The sequence below is a fragment of the Crassostrea angulata genome, chromosome 4 (assembly GCF_025612915.1).
Source record: "Crassostrea angulata isolate pt1a10 chromosome 4, ASM2561291v2, whole genome shotgun sequence".
In the NCBI taxonomy this organism is placed as follows: domain Eukaryota; kingdom Metazoa; phylum Mollusca; class Bivalvia; order Ostreida; family Ostreidae; genus Magallana; species Magallana angulata.
In genome coordinates this window covers 23,264,358-23,279,186 of record NC_069114.1, presented here as the reverse complement: position 1 = coordinate 23,279,186, position 14,829 = coordinate 23,264,358, and the positions used below count along the sequence as shown (strand labels likewise).

The 14,829-nt window shown below is 36.3% G+C and overlaps 1 protein-coding gene across 6 annotated transcripts in view; it reads right to left on the bottom strand.

Moving 5' to 3' along the window:
* The window catches only part of LOC128181529 (growth hormone-regulated TBC protein 1-A-like), a 172,693-nt gene that overhangs the window by 79,522 nt on the left and 78,342 nt on the right, over positions 1 to 14,829 (bottom strand). The window contains exon 1 of one of the 6 annotated variants that reach the window (XM_052849963.1): positions 11,524 to 12,674. The exons of the other annotated variants lie outside the window; for them this stretch is intronic. The gene's annotated coding sequence lies outside the window, so the exon portion shown is untranslated. Of the gene's footprint in view, positions 1 to 11,523; positions 12,675 to 14,829 lie in introns of those variants that run through there. 6 annotated transcript variants of the gene reach the window in all.

The following is a 14,829-nucleotide window of genomic DNA, read 5'->3' as shown; positions in this document are numbered from 1 at the left end:
GGATGAGATAAGAATGTTATTATACTTAAGATGTGAAGCGGCCATAAGACTGAATTGATGATGATATTCGTAGAACCCATTGCTTGGGTAGCGGGTAGCCATGTCAATGATGTCCCTTTCCTACAAATCTAACTCCTCTCATCTTTGGGGGTATGCTCAACACATTATGTTTTTTGTAAATTCCGAAAGCTTGAATGATTACCGATGTTTAGCGACTTCTGCAATCGTTTATCCGGCTTCTTGTTGTCATCTTTTTTGTCCAGGGGAGAGAAATATGGTATCAACAAGGATGCTAAATTGACATCTTTACCTGATGTAAATTGGAGGCGCAGATGAGGCGAGATGGTCTCTACCAGGGGGAGAGATTTCGTCCTTCCTCTTCAATTCCGGGCCCTGTGTTGGCGATCCTGCAGCTGCTGCGGAAATACGGGCAAAGGCTGTGTCTATTGTGAAAGACGACACGGGATTAATTGCGATTGTACTTGAATTCGCCGGAGTTTAGCTTCCTTGTTCATCATTATTCCTTGCAGTCGACGATGGATTTATAGCGGTTGCTTGCAACGAGTTCACTTGTGATATAAGATGTACTACATTTTGTTGCAGCGACAGCACTGTTGAAGATAATTTCAACACGAGATCGATAAGTACACTGTGGTCGCCATTGTTGTTTTGGTACAGTGCATCATGGGATTGCCGATCATTGATGTTTTGGTGTGAAGGATCATGGGAACGTGCACTATCATTTAAAGTTCTATTTATAGAACCTGGGAATTCACTCTCCTTGTACATATGAACTAACGCCGATCTTCGTGCGTTAGAGGAGTATGCGATTCCTCGAGAATCCAAAGCATCTTTCAGTCTTGCTGCCGTCCAATTCACTGGCAAGTCTGGATTGTATGGAGCGGGTCGGGACGCTCGCTTAGGCCCCATTACTTCTTGTAAGCACAAGACTCAGTTCACAAAGTTTCGCAAAAGTTACGTAGTTATGTACCTCGGCAAATACACACTTACTGCAATAATCCATAATAGCACACCAGTACAAATAGTAAAGGTAGAAGTAGATTTTTGAATGAAAATAATAGCTTCTTAATAAAGCGTCTTCACAATAGCTAATCTTCTTGTAAACAATGAACATAAATACCAGACTCCCCTCTGTAGGTATCAATTTCCCTGATTACTCTTATCTAATGCATGTAATTAGTAATATGATAACATTGACCAACTTTATAAATAGAAATATTGCCCAACAACATGCTAAGCATATAATTTGATCCACGCAGCTATAATTGTTAAATCACAAGATAGAAATATAATAAGGAAATATTTCAAACAAAAACAGAATATACACAGGTACACAGATTAATTAAAAATTATTTATAAACCATAATTTAACACACTTAAATTTAATGTATGCATATCAAAGGAATTTTCATTTATGGAGGAAATATCAATTAATATGCAATTTTGGTTTATTCTATAAGTTGCTACATGTAAAGACGCAGCAGCCCTTCAAACATTTATATTTTACCCACTGAAATACGGCCTGAATAAATATATATCCCAGTGTACACTTTCGAACCTGTTGAGTTTAATGTCACCATCTTATGATATGCGTACCAAATGGTACGCATATTGGCTTAATACCAGTGATGTCATTGTCCAATTTCTTTGAATAACTGCTCTATTTATTTTAAAAACTGTTAATGCTAATACGTGTACACAAACCAATTTCTATTACACCCCTGCGAATGTTATTGTCATTCAAATTTTAGACCACGTGGTTTTATTTGACCCGTTCAGTTTCGCAGTAAAAATCGTACCTCGTGTATAAAGTTTATTTCACAGTATCTAGGTTCTTACAGTCAAATATAAAATCTAGAGGTTTATTGATTTTAAACTTTATTTTCATCAATTGGTGAATAAAATGTGTTCTAGAAATAAATGTGACTATACAAAAATTAGTTTTTGTCTGCTGTTGCAACAACTAACATGCTTAAAAGAGATCCCTCCTGAGGATTAATTTTCGATCCGCGCCTGACCTAGTAATAACATCAATAGTGAAACAGACTATACCATTTTATGCAGAATGTTCCTTGAAAATGGCTCGATATGCTAAGTTTAAATGCAAAACAGACACCCATTATTTTTGTTTAAACATGGTATTGCACACCACAAGCATCAAACATGGCTATGATTTTATTAAGCAACCCAATGTTAATATTTTCAACCACTCTACACGTGTTTGAACACGAACGATAACTCTGTTCTGAATATTATCGTTTAATATAAATAACTGCTAGATGGTTAAATAAGACATACATCTTGAAAGCTTTTCCCGTTTTAACATAAATCAAAGTAGGATATGATATGAAAAACGACCAGTACTTACGTATTTTGAGAATATTATCCGAACACTTATACTTCCGCTCAAAATTTCACAGGAACTGAACAAATATTGGTGAAGTCTCGTGAACTTTCATTCGAGCACCTCTGGGTTTATTACTTACTTAGCAACGATAAAGGAAACATTCCGAACACATTCGCAGGGGTGTATTATTTAAATTCAATATTATTTTAACTTAACAGTTAATGCATCAAGACATTTGCATCCTTATGTTAACAAATATGACTGGAATCAAACGATAATCCACATGTCAAGCAGCCATTATTAAACATTTTGAATTTTTGGTATACCAAAGCCTTATTTATTTTCCGAAAATGTTTTCCCCACAGATTTAAAAAAAAATACATCAGGGCAGGCTATTTTCAGACTGTGGGTGGGGATGAGTATCTATTTAAGTGGCAGGCTGACACAAGCAAGGTTTGTGTCAAATTTTAGCTTCTAATTATTTCCATTTATACAAGACATGACACAGACAGAAAATAAGCATTTTTTAAACAATGACCTTGAACTTCCCCAATTGACCTTGGGTCAAGGTCATGACACACCCTCAAGTTATAAACAATCTTTGTTTGAATTAAAACTTCCACTGTTTCTTCATAAGAAAGATATGGACCGGAACCAATTCCGGTTCCGCAAATGAAGGTGTAGGACATGTCACCACTGGTCTCCGGTGAGTCGTTTTTTCTTGAAGGTTATAAATAAGTACCCCGGAAAAAAGAAACGTTTTTGTGATAACTACTCACTCAAAGAAACCCACAAAACAAAAACAAAAACTTAATTCAGTGTGCTTTTCTTGAGTTTTGACTTGAGCTCTATACCAGATATACAGGTTTATCGCCGCCATTCTTTTCACATGAACAATGGCGAGCGATAATAAGAACTTCGTGTTCAACCAACCAGTCGAAATGGAAGTTGATAACAAAATAAAACAGATAAAGAACAACCGAACAAAAAAGAGTATGATATTCATCAAGTGAAAGCAATGTTTGAAGGAAAAGACATGGCTGAATGCTTTGCGGTCATGTATATCAATCATAACAAATTGATTGAGTGCGTTCAGGAGGAAATTCTGGGTATTAAAACAAACATAGCGGAAATCGAGGCATCTCTACCAGGAGCAAATGAGGATATCTCAGATATTCTTTTATGTGAACTGTATCCATAATCCATGTCAACCCGTATCCAGTGAAATGGAGTACCCTATAATCAACATTTTGCCAAAAAATGACTAAGTTCAAAAGCTAGTATTTTTTTCATAAATACCGTAATGTCGCGTGTATAACACGCACTTTTTTTCAGCCAAAATTTGATCAAAAGTGGGGGGTGTGTGTTATACATAGGACAAAAATTGTACCCCATTTTTTCAAGCCATGATTCTTGATACCACGGGATTAGTGACTGCCGATATAGCGTGTTATGCAAATTGAATGAGTGTATACTAAATTTACTGCATCAGAAATACCTTATTCTTAATTTTTTCCCCCATGTATTGAAATATTTATCCTCTCTTAACACTATTTCTTGCATCAAACAAGTTTAAATATCGCCAGTGTATTCGCCATTACGTAAGCAGCCACCTGTTGACTCCGCGCGTGGTCAATGTTTGTTTAACAATTTCCGGTGTCAGAAGCATGCACCCCTCTCGTGTCGGGACTTAACAGGGTGTTTTCAAGTGCATGTAGATAAGCAATTATTCTGATTTTATTAAACTTACCTATAATTACTTTGTGTCCCGTTATGCAGTTAAACGTTATTGCTTTACATAGACACTGCTAAAATTAACGTTACATCGATCATTTGTACTTGTCATTGATAATGACGACATATGTACGTTTCTTCACAATGTTTATTTAAACAACAATCATAGGGTTTGACTATAATTAATCAATCAAATCATTTCTGGTTTATGTCTGCAAACATTATTACTTTTAAGCACTAAGCTCGGTTGCCTTTCTTCTCTACGTATGATGATCTTCTACTTCTCCGATGTTGTAAGAAACTCTTTACGAAGTGTCAAATGATATTTGATACCGCCCATGTAAATCATGCCGTCCTTTTTAATTAAAAGTGTAAGAACTTTAACTCTAATATCGCTTAGGCCATGTTCCGGTCACAAAATTACAGTAATTACGCTTGGGTTAAAAAATTATCATTAAACATCGATAGTTATTTGGGAAAATGGCGGCCATCGATTTTCATCGTCTGTGCTATGTTCCGATCTCAAAATTAAAGAAATTGCGCATGGATTATAAAATTAACATGAAACATCGATAGTTTGGGGGAAAATGGCAGCCGTTGATTTTTCGCCATTTTTTGGGTGCGTGTTATATAGGACCTGCTGTTTTTTCGCCATTATTTGGTCAACTTTGGGGGTGCGTATTATACACGAGACATTACGGTAATCAGAAATCAAAATTCTAGCAATATGCACACCTCTAATATAAGTACAATTGATATGCAAAAGAACATCTTCCTATCTTGAAAACTGTAGGATGAGTTATCTGTACAATGAGGGTACCCTATATGCAATATTTTGCTAAAAATGACTTATAAAGTTCAAAAGCTGGTATGTTTTCGATAAATTATCAGAAATCAAAATCCTAGCAATATGCACATCTCTGATATATGTACAATTGATCTGCAAAAGAACAACTTCCTATCTTGAACACTGTAGGAGAATTTATCCGTACAATGAGGGTAACCTTTTGGCAGCCGCCCGCCCGCCATTTTCACCACTTTAATAACTGGACTTTTCCGTTGGAAAACCCGGTTAAAAATGGATCCAGGTGTTATGCAGCATATCCAGTTTCAAGCTGCTCATCGATTACCAAATGGCAAACATGGGAAAAAGAACATCATCATACGCATGGTTAGCTTAATTAACCGCGATGAGATCCTGGAAGCAGCTCAAAAACTTCCGCCTGGCACAGGTGTAAGCATTTTTCCTGATCTTCCACCCGAAATCAGCGATCTGCTTTCAAAATTATTAAATGAACATTTTGCTCTTTCTTAAGATGAAAGGAAAAAACTGAAGTTAATTTACACCAAAGAATTCCCATTCGTCTCACTCAAAAAGGTCAACAGAGGTTAAATAAACAAACAAGAGGCCCATGGGCCACATCGCTCATCTGAGGAACAATAGGTATGATAAAGTCAGCTTAACGGAGTCATAATACAAACAATCTGGACAATGTACAATAATACATGTAGATCCTGTATAAATAAAATCCATTTTTCCCCCTTGGAACTCGGATAGCCCTGATTGCTGCCATTATTTACAAGAGCAGACTTTAATCACTGCTCCTGCACATATATAGGGACTCAACGTTACGCAGGCAGGAATGACCACACACCTACGCAACTGAACAGGTACCAACGTTAACGCAAGCAGGGATGACAACACACTTGCGCCAAGCATGGAGTACCGCACACTTGCGCTAGAAAGGCCAGAACACCAGCAGGGATGACCATACACTAGTGCTCCGCCGCAACCAGCACCAATACAAGCAGGTATGACAGCACATTTGTATTAATGTGATACAGGGCAGGAATGACCGCACACTCTGTATCATAGGCTAGAAAACACGAAGATTAGATAGAGCAGGGATGTCCACACTCTCAATCTATCCATACCTGTTCAAGGTTACACCCAAACAGTCGCTCATCGAAATGCAATAGACATTGTCCCTATATATGTGCAGGCCTAAAATAATTCATAATATCTAAAAATTGGAAATCAAAGATAAACAAACTAATCCGGCCTTACCCAAAACTACTTATGCAGAACAACTTATATACATTGAATATTTATTATTGTATAAAAATAATCATCACAATAATTGGTTAACAGTGGATGCATTAATTAAAAATAATCAAGAATCAATAAATCAAGGGCAATAACTCAATTCAGTAATACAAAAAGATTCTAATGAAAAAATAGCTGCCTGCTTCAAATTTATAGTCATATCACATGTTGAGTATCGCAGTTCTCAAAAAGATCCTTTACAATTGTTTATATATGGGATATTTAGCTACATCTTACTCTGAATCTTCTTGTGAGGCCGAAGAATTGTCCTGGAGCCAAAGTCTTAACAATTATAAAGAATCATCTTGCTGATTAGTTTCTGAGAAGAAGATTTTTAAAGTTTTACTCTATATATTCCTATGTAAAACTTTCACACCCCCCCCCCCCCCAATGTGGCCTCACCCTACCCCCAGGGATCATGATTTTCACAACTTTGAATCTACACTACCTGAGGATGCTTCCACACAAGTGTCAGCTTTCCTGGCTGATTAGTTTCTGAGAAGAAGATTTTTAAAGATTTACTCTATATATTCCTATGTAAAACTTCGACCCCCAATTGTGGCCCCACCCTACCCCCGGGGGTCATGATTTTCACAACTTTGAATCTACACTACCTGAGGATGCTTCCACACAAGTGTCAGCATTCCTGGCTGTTAAGTTTCTGAGAAGAAGATTTTTAAAGATTTACTCTATATATTCCTATGTAAAACTTCGACCCCCGATTGTGCCCTACCCTGCCCCCAGGGATCATGATTTTCACCACTTTGAATCTTCACTGCCTGAGGATGCTTCCACAAAAGTTTCAGTTTTCCTGGCTGATTAGTTTCTGAGAAGAAGATTTTTAAAGATTTACTCTATATATTCCTATGTTAAACTTTGACCCCCCATTGTGGCCCCATCCTACAGTGTACCCCTGGGGGTCATGAATTTCACAACTTTGAATCTACACTACCTGAGGATGCTTCCACACAAGTTTCAGCTTTCCTGGCTGTTTAGTTTCTGAGAAGAAGATTTTTAAAGATTTACTCTATATATTCCTATGTAAAACTTCGACCCCCCATTGTGGCCCCACCCTACCCCTAGGGGTCATGAATTTCACAACTTTGAATCTACACTACCTGAGGATGCTTCCACACAAGTTTCAGCTTTCCTGGCTTTCTGCTTCTTGAGAAGAAGATTTTTGAAAATTTCTCGAAATTTTTCATTAATTTCTAATTATCTCCCCTTGAAAACAGGTGTGGCCCTTAATTTTCACAACTTTGAATCCCCTTTGCCTAAGGATGATTTGTGCCAAGTTTGGTTGAAATTGGCCCTGTAGTTCTTGAGAAGATGTTGAAAATGTGAAAAGTTTACGGAGGGACAGACGGACAGACGGACGACAGACAAAATGTGATCAGAATAGCTCACTTGAGCTTTCAGCTCAGGTGAGCTAAAAAACCAAAAACAAGAGGCCCAGGGGCCACATCGCTCACCTGAGCAGCAATTGCCTTAATTCTGATCAAATTAGCATTACAGTATCAAAATATCTTGACAACTAAGTACAGTAGATCTTGCTAAAAAAAAAATTAAAATCTGCCAATTTTTATCCACCTCTTTTTTTGGTAAAATACCAAGCCCCTTTTGTTGTTGTACCTGTAAGAAGATTTTTCTCTATTCCTATGTACCCCTCCCATTTCATGGCCCCACTTTTCTCTAGGGAATCATGGTTTCATCAAACTAAAATCTGCATAACCTGTGCTTGCATAACCTGTGCTTTCACACTAAGTACTGAGTTTTGGACCGAAAACTTTCCCAGAATATTTTTAAAGATTTTTTCTATAAATTCCTATGTAAAAATTCAAACCGCCATCACGGTCCCACCCTACCACTAGGGACTGAGATTTTGCAAACTTGAATTTACACTACCCGAGGATGCCTCTACACAAGTTTAAGCTTTTCTGGGCAACAGTCTTTAAAAGGAAGATTTTTAAAGATTTTCTCTATACATCTATGTAAAAATTCATCCCCCATTATGGCCTCACCCGTGGACTATTATTTAAATAAACTTGAATCTATACGATCTGGGGATGCTTCCAACCAAATTTGGGCTTTCCTGACCTAATAGTTTTGCGAAGAAGATTTTTAAAGATTTTCTCTGTATAAAAATTTTTATCCCCCATTGTGGCCCCGTCCTACCTCCAGGGACCATGATTTGAACAAACTTGAATCTACATTATCTGAGGATGCTTACATACTAATTTGAGCCTTCTTGGCCTAATAGTTTTTGAGAAGAAGATTTTTAAAGATTTTCTCTATATATTCCTATGTAAAACTTGATCTCCCTATTGTGGCCCCACCCTACTCCCAGGGACCATGATTTGAACAAACTTGAATCTATGATATCTGAGGATGCTTCCACTCAAATTTGAGCTTCCCTAGCCTAATATTTTTTTAAGAAGAAGATCTTTAAAGATTTTCTCTATATATTCCTATGTAAAACTTGATCCCCCATTGTGGCCCCACCCTACCACCAGGGACCATGATTTGAACAAACTTGAATGTACACTACCTGAGGATGCTTCCACTCTTATTTGAGCTTTCCTGGCCTAATAGTTTTTTAGAAGAAGATTTTTAAAGATTTTCTCAATATATTCCTATGTAAAACTTGATCCCCCAATTGTTGCCCCACCCTACCCAAGGGACCATGATTTGAACAAACTTGAATCTATAATATCTGAGGATACTTCCACTCAAATTTGAGCTTTCCTAGCCTAATATTCTTTTAGAAGAAGATTTTCAAAGATTTTCTCTAAATTTTCCTATGTAAAACTTGATCCCCCTATTGTGGCCCGCCCCTTCTCCCGGGGACCATGATTTGAACAAACTTGAATCTACACTACCTGAGGATGCTTCCATTTTAATTTGAGCATTTCTGGTATTTTCTGATATTTTTTGATAAGAATATATATTTTTAAAGATTTTCTCAATATATTCCTACATGTGTATGTAAAACTTGATCCCCCTATTGTGGCCCCACCCTACCCCCGGGGACCATGATTTGGACAAACTTAAATCTACACTACCTGAGGATCCCTCTATTTTAATTTGAGCTTTTCTGGCCAAATTGTTTTTTGAGAGGAAGATTTTTAAAGATTTTCTCTATATATTCCTATGAAGAAAAAAACAATCCCCAATTATGGCCCCACCATACCACCAGGGACTATGATTTGAACAAATTTGAATCTACACTACCTGAGGATGCTTCCACTCTAATTTCAGCTTTTCTGGCCTAATAGTTTTTGAGAAGAAGATTTAAAAAGATTCTCTCTATATATTACTATGTAAAACTTGATCCCCCAATTGTGGCCCCACCCTACCCCCGGGGACCAAGATTTGAACAAACTTGAATCTACACTATCTGTGGATGCTCCCATTTTAATTTGAGCTTTTCTGGCCTGATAGGTTTTGAAAAGAAGATTTTTAAAGATTTTCTCTATATATTACTATGTAAAACTTGATCTCCCTCTTGTTGGCCCCTCCCTACCCACGGGGACCATGATTTGAACAAACTTGAATCTACACTACCTGATGATGCCTCCACACAAGTTTAAGCTTTCCAGGCCGAATAGTTTTTGAGAAGAAGATTTTTGAAAAATACCAACAAATTTTCAATAATTCTCAATTATCTCCCCTATTAAGAGGGCGTGGCCCTTCATTTGAACAAACTTGAATCCCCTTCACCTAGTGGTGCTTTGTGCCAAATTTAGTTGAAATCTGCACAGCGGTTCTTGAGAAGAAGATGAAAATGTGAAAAGTTTACAACAACGACGCCGACGACGACAACGACAGACAACGGACAAATTGTGATCAGAAAAGCTCACTTGAGCCTTTGGCTCAGGTGAGCTAAAAAGTGTTTACAAATACTATCGTGATTATTCAAGCGTACATTTTGCTAATGACTGTCGAGTCCATTCACTGGTGCTAATGCTCGTCACATTTGAGTAAGCACAATTATTTGTTTGGGTTATAGTATGTGTTCTTTATACTTTATTTCTATGAAATACTTTAACATGCCCATTGATGTATACATTTACATGCAGATATGTATTGTAAGATGGGGTGACTTCATCCTCTTAAAACACCAGTGATTGGGGGTTGATGGAAAGTGTGATTTTTGTATGGTACAGGAATCGGTAATAATGGGGAGGAAAATTTTGTTCTATAAAGAAAAGCATCAATCTATGCATGACTGCATGTACAACTTATTTTTACACTCTAATACGATGATCTGCCGGTCTCTTGCATGTCTTTTTATTTTATACTGTAAACATGAGTACTATTAAGATTGGTTGTCTGAATCGGGGTTTGGCGTCGGATCATATAAAACGTATAAAAATATTTTGGAAAAATGTCGAAAAAAATGATATTTATTTTCTTGTTGATACTCATAGTTCATCAGAAGTCGAACAATTTTGGGCCAATCAGTGGAGCTATAAAGCATTTTTGGGAGTTGATTTTAATCAACTCTCCTATGCAGTCACTCTGGCAAACCGAAAGTGAAACAGTGTTTGGACCTAAGCACAAATCATCACCGCTGACAAGTCTTAGTTCTTTAATATAATAGAAAAATTCGACGTTATTTTTACTAAAGCATTGTTTTTCAAGGAAACTTATCTATAAACACTTTGAAAATAGTAAGATGTTATATAATACGAACAATTTAGATATTTATGTAGTCTCGTGTATTCCTACGCCAGAGTTTAATATAGTCTCGTTCAACCAGACGCTCGGCTGTCTCCGTAAATCTCCGACAAAGAGAGAGGCTCTCTTGCTTGTCGGAGTTTAACGGAGACAGCCGAGCGTCTGGTTGAACGAGACTGGAGTTCAATATCAATAGTGCTTGGATCCATACAATTTTTAGAATTGTTTTGATTACTAATACAAAGTTTGAAATCTTCTTTGAATATTACACAACATGATTCATATGGGGTTTCTCTAAATTCTTGTCTGAAAAGTCTAATTAAAATTCATAATATAAAAAAGTGCGTAATTTAAATACAGACTAGAAACTAATTGCCACGCAAGATAAGTTGATTTTAAAATATATGATAATCGATAAAATCAACTCCCGTCAGTACTTCAGTACTTTGATTTAACACCTACTCGAGCAGTAGCAGGGGTGTTGCAGTATTATGTTAAAAAATTCTTTTCAATTTGGGGTTCTAGATGTTTTGAAAGATGAATAGGCTAATTTTTTAATTCTTAATATAAAATATTTCAATACAATGTATCAAGCACTTATTTGTTGTGCTATATGGTCCAAATGAAGACACACCTGAATTTTTTGAGATTATCTCCAAACACATTGAAACGCTCGGGAATGAATCTGCTGTTGTTGGGGGAGATTTCAATGTTCCGCTTGACTACTCCCATGATACAAAACTATATAGGAGAAAGAACAATCAAAATGCAAGAGAGATGATTCTACAGATGATTTCTGAGCACAACCTTGTAGATATGTGCAGAGAGTGTAATCCTTCCATTTCATGCTTCCCCTGGCATGGGTCTCAGAGTAAACAGGCCCGACTTGATTACTTTCTTGTCTCCTCTTCCCTTCAGCTTATTACTGTACAGTTAATGCTGATACATATATTGGGTATGCATACCGATCTGATCACTGCCCGGTAGAAGTTTTCTTTTAAATATGTAAATGAACCACACGGAAAAGGTAGTTGGAAATTTAACAGCAGTTTATAGTATGATAAAGAGTATGTGCAACTTATAAAGCAATGTATTAATGACACTCTATCTATGAAACTTTCTCAGACAGTGAAACGATACAATACTCTGTTAACGACCAACTACTCTGGGAAACATTAAAACTGGCTATAAGGGTTCAAACTATAGGTATCACACCTGTAATTGGCCAATCAAAATGGAACTTAGTCAATTGTAGTTCCATATTTACTTCAAAATTATTTTTTTCCTTGACTGCATTTTTACATTTTCCTTTACTCAGTTTTAAAACTTTTTGTACCACTGAGTAGGATATTTCATGTATTTTGTTAGGTGATGATCTTTTTTCACAGGGACTACTTCTTTCAAGGCACATGCAGCAGTTTCCTGGGGAGTGTGCAGTCTGTTTACATACAAATGGAAAACACATGGTTTTGAGGGTAGACCTGTTTGGTGCTAGATATTTTGAGAAAATGCAGTATCGCTTGCCCTTTTTATGGTGTTAGCTGATGAGATAGGTAACAAATAACATTTCCTTCGAATATTTTGTCATGAGGAATACAAACTGATTTTTTAGAATTTTTTCCCCTCTATAGTGCTATATAGTGAAAACAATTACCGGTGTGATACCTTATATATCGTATGCATCCTATCAGAAAAGAGAAAGTGAAAACAGGAAAAGATTTGGAAACTCAATTAATTACATTGTATAGGGATGAAAGCGCAGGGATGGTAAATAAAGAAAACAAAGACAACGTTGAAAGTGAACTGAAAAATATACGAAATAAAAAATACAGGGGATGATTATAAGGGCCAAAGTCAGGTGGAATGTGGAAGGGGAGCGATCAACAAATTTCTTCTTGAATTTAAAAAAAAAAAAGAAATTTTATAGAGAAAATGATCACTAAATTAATAGATCATGGTCCAGAATTCACGAACATAGAAAACATAATGAATATCCAAAAATCGTTTTAACGAAAATCTCTACACAGCACGAGACTGCGACATTCGCGAACAACACATGCACAATTTTTTCGACAAACAAAATCTGTATATAAATACACTACAACAGACGAGGCTGAGTCTCTCGAGGGAATAATCATGAAAGATGAATAATTATCAGCACTTCGAAATCTCAAAAACGAAAAATCGCCAGGACTTGATGGATATACCCCCAAGTTTTATAAAAGAAAATTGGTCAGACTTGCACCCGTTTTTACTTGTCTCTAAATTTTGCGCATCGATCTTGATCTTTCTCAATTACCCAGAGACAAGGTGTAATAACATGCTTACCGAAAGAGGGAAAACACGCGTCCGATTTCACTTTTAAATGTCAATTATAAAATTGCATCTGCGTGTTTAGCAAATAAAATTAAACACTTTCTAGATAAACTTATAAGCGAAACACAAACCGGTTTTTTACAAGGCTATTCCATAGGAGAATTAACACCAGATTTATTTATGATTTAATTGAACGAGCAAACGCCGATAATATACCAGAATACCTAATTCTCTTGGACTTTGAGAAAGCGTTCAATTCTTTAGAGTGGAATTTCATTGTAAAAACAATAGAATTGTTTGGATTTGGTCCATCATTTATTCATTGGTTCACTACATAATATACACAGATATATCATCCGCAGTCTTAAATAATGGCTTTTTTACTGATTTTTTTAAGATTAGCAGAGGAGTTCGCCAAGGGGACCCTCTTTCACCCTACATTTTTATTTTAACGGTGGAACTCTTCAGCGCCTAACAACCCTAACATAAAAGGGATAAATAAAAATAACACCGAATATTTAATTAGCCAATACGCAGATGACGTCAGCATTAACGTTGGCTGATGATCCTGATAGTTTAAAAGCCGCTCTTGACTATATAGATTCTTTTGCGCACTGTTCTAGTCTCAGAGCAAACTTTAATAAAACACAAGCATTATGGAATGGGGTAAAAAGGGGCTGTGGTGAGGAATACCAAACCAACCAACAGCTATACTGGAACCACGAAGGAAAGTTCAAGCTGCTAGGTATCATAATTATATGATTTACAAAAAGTTGATTTTACTGAAGATATTCTTACAAAAAAAATTAGCTCTATGAAAAACTGCTGCATGACTGGGTTTTTAGAAATCTTAGAAATTTTTGGTAAGATATATGTTGTCAAACACTTGCATTACCAATATTAGTACAGTGTATATCTGACCTACCGGACCCAAGAACAAAACAATTTGAAACAAGATATCTGTGAGCCAATGCTCACTAGTGATACCCCCGCTCTGATGTGAATATGCAAAATAAGCAAAGTCGACATTTAACAGACAGCTGGCATCCGATTGGTACAGAAATATATCTCTGACTATATGGCATGCTTAAACAAATAGTGTGTTAAAATTTCAAGCATCTGCGAGAAATAGCTGCTGAGAAATCTTTGAGGAAACTTTCTTTGAAAATTTTAACTAAAATAAACAAAGTACTCATTTAACAGGAAGTTGACGTCCGATTGGTACAAAAATAAATCCCACGATATGGCATGCTTTAACACACACTGTGTAAAAATTTCAAGCATCTGCGATAAATAGCTATGGAGAAATCTTTTGATGAAAATTTGTTTGAAAATTTTAACTAAAATAAACAAAGTCATTATTTAACAGGAAGTTGATGTCCGAATGATACAAAAATATATCCCACAATGTGGCATGCCAAAACAAAAACTGTGTGAAAATTTAAAGCATCTGCAATAAACAGTTGCTGAGAAATCTTTGACGAAAATTTGTTTGAAAATTTTGGTTAAAAAATAAGCAAAGTCGTCATTTAACAGGAAGTTGACGCCCGATTGATACAAAAATATATCCCACAATATGGCATGTCAAAACAAATAGTGTGTTAAAATTTCAAGCATCTGCGAG